Source organism: Protobothrops mucrosquamatus, unplaced genomic scaffold (genome assembly GCF_001527695.2).
Source record: "Protobothrops mucrosquamatus isolate PMUCROS unplaced genomic scaffold, P.Mucros_1.0 scaffold35, whole genome shotgun sequence".
In the NCBI taxonomy this organism is placed as follows: Eukaryota; Metazoa; Chordata; class Lepidosauria; order Squamata; family Viperidae; genus Protobothrops; species Protobothrops mucrosquamatus.
Genome location: NW_015386419.1, coordinates 1978780 through 1986263, shown reverse-complemented (window position 1 = coordinate 1986263; position 7484 = coordinate 1978780).

Below are 7484 nucleotides of genomic sequence, written 5' to 3'. Positions count from 1 at the left end.
CTTCAATTCCTTTTAAAGGAGAAGAAGTTAGCTAAAATTTGGAGATTAAAATCTTTCCCTTCCTCCGTCCCACATAAAAGAACTTCAAATTAATTAATGTTTTTGTAACAGTATTGTGATCTCCCCCTACATATCTTTGTTGGGAGTATTGTAGATCATACTGTTGTATTTCTCCATTATATGGCAAGCTAATCAAGTATGCTGATTAAGGCTGTGATGGTGCAACTTATGTGTTGGCTTGCATATGTTTGTTTTAATTTGCTTTACTACACTGGGAACACGTTTCTTCTTGTAATTGCTACTTAAGGTTCGCCCAAAAGAAGTTGAGAAGAACCTTCCATTTGTCCGCTTTGCATTCTAAATTTCTTAGCAGTGAATTCAAACATGGCAGAAGAAACATTCACAGAGTTAAACTGTAGCTAACATTTCTAGTGGGAAAATCTGGGTGAGAGATATAAACACAGCCTTGTTATCTCTGGTGAAGACAGAGAATGCAGCATAGTTGAAAACATCCTGACATGAAGGCAAAGAAGCTGCTCCATAAATAGCACAATTTTGAAAGGTCAAGCCCTGATTCCTATCCTGGCTGCGCAGTTGGGTCATGGGCTATATTAAAACAAAAAAAAATGTTACTCCAACATTTAAAAGATTGACTTCTTGTGATTTCAACTGGCAGGCGTGTTGCAGCTGGTTGGAAAATATGCTAGGGTCTCTTTTAGTTTGCTTTTTTCATTTGTTCCAACCACTTCAGGGGTTGATAGATAATAAATAATAAATCCTGATATTGTCACATTATTTTGGAAGTTAATATGACTCTGTTATTACTTTTAGAGCACAGGTCATCAATTTCCTGTTTTAAAAGATATTCTTGCATCCGGTGGGTGGAGATTTTGTGCCTCTTCATCATCGAATGGGAATTTGAATCTTCAGTTTACCAGGATATTATACCACAAAATGGATTCTCTTCAGATCTGGTCCCAAATGCAATTTATGGCAACCAAGGTGCATTCATTTGACACAAATTAGTTATCTGAAAGGATTACAATCCTGAGTTCAAGATAGCCATCTTCCTAAGGCAGACAAGAAAAACAATGCAAACAAAAATCCTGGGCAATATTCCACCTTCCCCTTCTTGTCAATTTTGACTTGCCAGCTACAAAGAAAATCAATCCCAGAGGCTCCCCTCGCAATCAAAGGTGTGTGCTTAGGACACATTTTTAATGTGTACCCATATACTTGTCAGAAATCCCATTCCAAAAGCATGTACAGCCAGGCCAAAATTTAAAAAGCATTACCGAGTAAAATTGATTTCCTGAAAAATAAAGTACCCCATTATTACAATTGTTATCTGCGCATTTTCTCCATCTGGTATGCACAAACTGTTGTAATATGCATGACACAAATACGGAGAGGAACTGGGCAGCTGCCCTGCGAAGGGAATATAAAATGGGGAGTAAAAGTGAATGGAGATGAGAAAAGGATAACTGAATTGCGGGGGGGGGGGGGGGGGGGGGGGGGGGGGGGGGGNGTAGCTGACATCTTCATACCTGCTGGAGGATCTGCTAGGGAAATGCCCTTTTCCATTAAAAATGAGGCATATGAGTGGCCTCTAACCCTGAAATGGTGACTGCTTGATAATTTAAAATGTGTGAATCCTTAGAGTTATGTCAGGCAATAGAACATAGGGACAAGCAGGAACATCCCAACAGCTTAATAAAGTATGTTCGTGCAGATTTCCCAGAAATGTTAAGGCACTGGTGGTGTATTAACATGCGTTAAGCAATCACTGGATGGATAGTTGCTTATTTATACCGTAGTTTTCCACCCTCCCCTTCCCCTGCTCTCATCATTCATTTAGAACAGCACTATTGTTTCATTTACTTTATATATCAAAAGACTCTACTTGCAGCAGTAGACGGCAGCTGTTCATTCTTGTGTGTGAGGCCTTTATGTTATATTTTGATCATAACAGAAGGAGCTTGTTCCCAGGGCCATTAGGCTGAATTGTGACTGAGAGGTTCTCTTGCAAGGTGAGAGGTGTACAAAGCTGCTTAAACTACTCTCCGACTGTTCGGCTTAAGTTGGTAATTATGGTGGCCTATTCATTACTGCCTTTGAAGATCCCACAGAGGAGAGCAGAGTTACCTTCTCATTCAATTGGATTCAAGAAAATGTGATCAGATGCTAGGAGCAGCTATAGAAGTGGGGGTGTCTTTTCTCTCAGTTGCCGTGTTCTAGGCATCTCCCCACCTAGCTGGACAGAAAATGTAAATAGAGCAGAGAAAAGTGCTCATGAAAATTTCAAGATGTTGACAAGTGTGATTCCTTCAGCTTGCCGTATGGGAAATAGAAATGCTACACCTGGCAAAGTTGCCTTAAGTGCTGGTGTAGCATAGCAGGTAAGGGTTTGAAATGCCAGTTTGTGCAATCCTGTAAGGGTTGCAAGCTGCTCCTAAAAGTAAAAGTCAAGATTGAGCTTTGGTTCCTTCACGGAGATGTCATTTACGATTGACTTCTTCCAGGATGTTTTACAACTATTCAGATTGTCGTGCAACCCTAGAGTTTCTTTCCATCCAAGTATTAACAAGCTTTTCCTTGGCAGGGGGAGAGGGGTCAAGTGTGGCTAGATACTACTACGTATTTAAGATGCTGTCAGGGAAAGAAATCGCTCCTCTCTTTTATATACATACACCTGATATAAAAATCAGAGTTCAGTGGGACCTCAAAGTTTTCTAAATTGACCTCATGTTTAGAGCAAGATATAGTAAAACAATTTGAACGGATGGCTGTTCAGGTTCTGAATACCTCCAGTGAATGACATAATACCACTTCATTGGGCAATCTATTCTCCTGGTTGGTTGCTCAGTGTCAGGAAATTCTTCCTAGTTATCTAATCTGAATCCTCTGTTGTTCCAGCACATTAGGTCTTGCCTTCCCTACTAGAGTGTTAGGAGAATACGTCTCCTGCTTCTATATGATAACCATTTATATAACCTTAATACTGCTTTTGCATCTCTTCTGCAGCTCCCTTATTTTTTGGGATTTGGTTTTAGGTCCTTCACCATCTTCACAGCCTTCCTCTAAAGTTGCTCTAATTTGTCCATGTCCTTTTACACTGCAGTGCCCAGACCTGGACTTAGTATTCCAAATTGGGCCTGGTCAAAGAGGAAAAGAAAGAGATATGTGACTTGAATCCTGTGTTTCTGTTAATACAGGTAGTCTTTGACTTATGATCACAATTGGGACTGGAATTTCTCCAGGTCTCCTGGACTTCTCAAAGATGATAGTTAGCTGTCCTGAGATCTCCTACACTACTTTCTTGATGAACTCGGATGGAAGGTGGGTCAGATTCATCTGGTCCTGGAAACCCAAATTAATTTAAACTAGCGAAATATTCTTTTTTCATGTATTCAAAATTGAAGCTCTCTTCTTTCACAAGTGATACACTGATGGCCTGTTGGAATTTTGTTTCCTGAGAGAAGACTAATGTAAACAGCAAGTTAAGATTTTCTGCTTTTTCACTATCACTCATTTCCAGTTCACCCCATTCACCTTACAAAAACCCTACAACCTTAATCCCTTTTGTTTCTGAGTATCTGAAAATGTTGCTTTGTCGGTGGCATTTCTTACAAGCTTAGCTTAGATTCAATTTTAACTTTTCTGACATAGTCCCTGTAGTTTGTTTTTGTTGTCTATTTTTGCAATTGCCTTATATCCTCCTTGGGTTACATGCCCTTCTTCTAATTTTCTATACAAGTCCCTTTTTCTTTTAGCGTGTTAGAAAACTGACAGTATGTGACCTCTCTGGTCTTCCACTTTTCCTTCTGGTAAGAATTGTGCATGATTCCATAGCTTATTTTTCAGGATTTCCCGTCTTTCCTGAACACTTCTATTTCAGGATCTCCAGCCACTGAATCTGATCCACCTTCTATCTGATTTCATTAAAATCTGCTTTTCTGAAATCCAATACACAAAACTAACCACTAGTCCAGTGATGGCGAACCTTTTAGAGACAGAGTGCCCCCAAACTGGCCCCGCCCCCGCTTCATCCCTTGCCCCGCCTCTGCTCCACCCCTACCCATCCCCTGCCCCGCCTGCTCGCAGGGCCACTCACCACCTCCAGGGCCCACCGCAGATTACCCAGGCAGCCCAGCAGTGCCATGGCGGCCATGCCCTCTGCCCATGCCCCGCAGCATCAACTGTGGGCAATGGGGCGTGAGGGAGAGTCTTGTCTATGCTGCCTAGCTGCCATGTCCTTGGCTGCGCTGCTCCGCGTGGGCCACGCTTGGGGGCGACTTTCCTCCCAGGGGGCTGCTGGTGAGGAGGGGATCACAGGGGGAGGCGAGGCTGGGGCAATGGCATGTGTGCCCACAGAGAAGACTCCGAGTGCTGCCTCTGGCACGCGTGCCATAGGTTCGCCACCACTGCTCTAGTCTTTCCCTTGTAATTGTGAAACTCAATGAAACATTCTTCCAAAGTTTCATTAACTTTCACTTTCCTCCCTGTTGTTTACATGCATAAATACATAACATTTATTTTTAATTTTTGATGCCATCCAACTCTGTTCTTTCCTTGTTTTGACAATGAGGAGGTGGCCAAAAAAGGACAGACACAGATTTCCAGCAGATATCAAGTCCACTAGAAATCTATCATCCTTATTATGTACCTCTTTGAAAATGTGATCATCTGGCTCAGAAAAGCTTCGTCCATATCTTCTATCTGGATTGTTTACAATAAGCTTTTTTATAATTTTTATAATTTTATGGGTTGGTACAAAATGAACACCGTTAAATCATTGAAGGCTCAAAGAAAGAATTTTGGCATGGCAGTGCTTCAACTAGCCCGTTGGCACGCTGTTTAAAGCTTTGTAAGTTGTATTCAGCCCTTTTTGGGGGGGGGGGCAAGCTGATTGGTAATCAATGCAGTAACTTCAAAAGGAGCAATGTTGCCAGCAATCTCGCCACTGTGTTCTGGACCAATCAAAGTACATTCAAAAGTTGTTGCACGCACAGTACACCTTTTTTTTACTGAGCCTGTTCCTTTTGAATAAGCTGTCTTTTTCCAGACTCTTCCAATCATGTGGCATCCCACCAAGTTTCATCATTCCCCACTGGCTTCACATTTGTAGTTTCCTGCCAATTTCTAAGTCTCCCACTCCAGTCTTGCACTTTTTCCTTTCTCTCCTGTGGTTGTTGGCCTTGGATGTAACAGTATTGTAGGTTCTGGGCTGCTGCCATCCTCTTCCATTTGCTGCTCTTTAACACCCTTAATGATGAGCACCATGTGGTGCTTATTGAAAACATCCTTGTCAGTCTTTATGAGATATAACCTTGTTAAAAGTCTGTCATCTAATAGCCCCATCTATAATCATGGAACCCAAACCCTTCTCAGCCACACTATCTATGTAGCCAGTTGTTCACATCCAAGATCCTGTTTTTTCTTTTTATGTCTTGATCCTCAACTGGAAGAATTCACCAAGACACTTATCTGCTCCCAATCTTTCTTCTTAATGCCCATAAAATCATAGCCTATGGAAATTGATACAAGACCTCTTCTGGCAGTGTCGTGTATCCCCCCAAGAATCATAAGAAAGAGATAGTTATCAGTGGCTTGAAGAGTTTCACCAGCCTATTGCATCATGAATACAGGCATATTGGAAGACAATACCCATCAGCCTGAGCTATCTTCAATTCCTTTTAAAGGAGAAGAAGTTAGCTAAAATTTGGAGATTAAAATCTTTCTCTTCCTCCGTCCCACATAAAAGAACTTCAAATTAATTAATGTTTTTGTAACAGTATTGTGATCTCCCCCTACATATCTTTGCTGGGAGTATTGTAGATCATACTGTTGTATTTCTCCATTATATGGCAAGCTAATCAAGTATGCTGATTAAGGCTGTGATGGTGCAACTTATGTGTTGGCTTGCATATGTTTGTTTTAATTTGCTTTACTACACTGGGAACACGTTTCTTCTTTTAATTGCTACTTAAGGTTCGCCCAAAAGAAGTTGAGAAGAACCTTCCATTTGTCCGCTTTGCATTCTAAATTTCTTAGCAGTGAATTCAAACATGGCAGAAGAAACATTCACAGAATTAAACTGTAGCCAACATTTCTAGTGGGAAAATCTGGGTGAGAGATATAAACACAGCCTTGTTATCTCTGGTGAAGATAGAGAATGCAGCATAAGTGAAAACATCCTGATGTGAAGGCAAAGAAGCTGCTCCATAAATAGCACAATTTTGAAAGGTCAAGCCCTGATTCCTATCCTGGCTGCGCAGTTGGGTCATGGGCTATATTAAAACCAAAAAAAATGTTACTCCAACATTTAAAAGATTGACTTCTTGTGATTTCAACTGGCAGGCGTGTTGCAGCTGGTTGGAAAATAGGCTAGGGTCTCTTTTAGTTTGCTTTTTTCATTTGCTCCAACCACTTCAGGGGTTGATAGATAATAAATAATAAATCCTGATATTGTCACATTATTTTGGAAGTTAATATGACTCTGTTATTACTTTTGGAGCACAGGTCATCAATTTCCTGTTTTAAAAGATATTCTTGCATCCGGTGGGTGGAGATTTTGTGCCTCTTCATCATCGAATGGGAATTTGAATCTTCAGTTTACCAGGATATTATACCACAAAATGGATTCTCTTCAGATCTGGTCCCAAATGCAATTTATGCCAACCAAGGTGTGTGCACTCATTTGACACAAATTAGTTACCTGAAAGGATTACAATCCTGAGTTCAAGATAGCCACCTTCCTAAGGCAGACAAGAAAAACAATGCAAACAAAAATCCTGGGCAATATTCCACCTTCCCCTTCTTGTCAATTTTGACTTGCCAGCTACAAAGAAAATCAATCCCAGAGGCTCCCCTCGCAATCAAAGGTGTGTGCCTAGGACACGTTTTTAATGTGTACCCATATACTTGTCAGAAATCCCATTCCAAAAGCATGTACAGCCAGGCCAAAATTTAAAAAGCATTACCGAGTAAAATTGATTTCCTGAAAAATAAAGTACCCCATTATTACAATTGTTATCTGCGCATTTTCTCCATCTGGTATGCACAAACTGTTGTAATATGCATGACAGAAATACGGAGAGGAACTGGGCAGCTGCCCTGCGAAGGGAATATAAAATGGGGAGTAAAAGTGAATGGAGATGAGAAAAGGATAACTGAATTGCGGGTGGGGGGGAGGTGGGAGGAAGGGCTTTATTTGTATCTTCTAGAAAGGCTTAACATTCAATAGACAAATAGCACTTATCAAGCCATAGTCGACCACTCAAAGTTCCCAGGCTTTTCGGAAGCAGAGGCTGCATTCATTTGGCTTTCCCGCCCATTTGTCATTTTTCCTCAGCTAAGAGTCCCTACCCTCACCATTCATGAGTAATTATTTTGTGGTGAAATAATCTAATAAAGTCACCTTTCCCAAGGTTCCATTGTATTGTTTTCATTGTTCATTTGTGCTGCTTTGGTGTTTGGGTTTT